The following is an 862-nucleotide window of genomic DNA, read 5'->3' on the forward strand; positions in this document are numbered from 1 at the left end:
AAAAAAAAAAAAAAAAAAAAACCCTATCAGCGAGTGGCAACTGAATACAAGCTCGGAGCTCCCACTGATTCTGCATTATGGTGAGTTGTATAATTATTTCATTATATATTACAATGTAATAATAATAGAAATAAAGTGCACAATAAATGTAATGAGCTTGAATCAACCCAAAACCATCCTCCCCCACCCCACCACCCAGTCCGTGGAAAAATTGTCTTCCGCGAAACCAGTCCCTGGTGCCAAAATGGTTGAGGACCGCTAATAATATATACAGTTGTAAAGTCAAGTCTGAAGCTTGGTAAGGTTTGATCTGTTTTTCCAACATGTCGGGGCGGCTCAAGTGTTCAGAATAGAGGAGGTCTTCCAGCAAGAATGAGACAGGTAATGAGAGAAAAGGATCAAGCGTAGACTCCAACGGCAACCCTGAAGGGACAGTTGGAAGAAGAGAGGCAAGCAATTGTTCAGGTGGTAGAAGGAGCAGTTGAAGTAGAAATGGGTGAAAGGGGTGTCACAGAAATTAAGCTAGGAGAGAATTTCAAGAAAAGAAGAGACTATCATCGTCAAAAAGTAAAGAGAAGTCAAATCATGAGTACTGAAGAGATACCAGCATATCAGAGATTTCAGGGTTACGCTCCTTGCCTGGTTCACTTTGAATCCCAGCACTACCAGTTACCCTTCAGACTTGAAGCCAAATTTCAATGTGTTGAGCTAGGACTGGGAGGTGAGGATGTGGACTTGGAAAAATGACATGATCCTTTTAAGAGATGTAAAGGGTAGGGAAGTTATAAAATCTCTGTTTATGAGGAAGGTAGAGTTAAGGGAAGGTTTTCATGTTTATTTTTGGCTTGTTTTTTTAGTACTG

The sequence above is a fragment of the Aethalodelphis obliquidens genome, unplaced genomic scaffold, assembly GCF_003676395.1.
Source record: "Aethalodelphis obliquidens isolate GAN/ISIS:26980383/991018 unplaced genomic scaffold, ASM367639v1 scaffold40, whole genome shotgun sequence".
Lineage (NCBI taxonomy): Eukaryota > Metazoa > Chordata > Mammalia > Artiodactyla > Delphinidae > Aethalodelphis > Aethalodelphis obliquidens.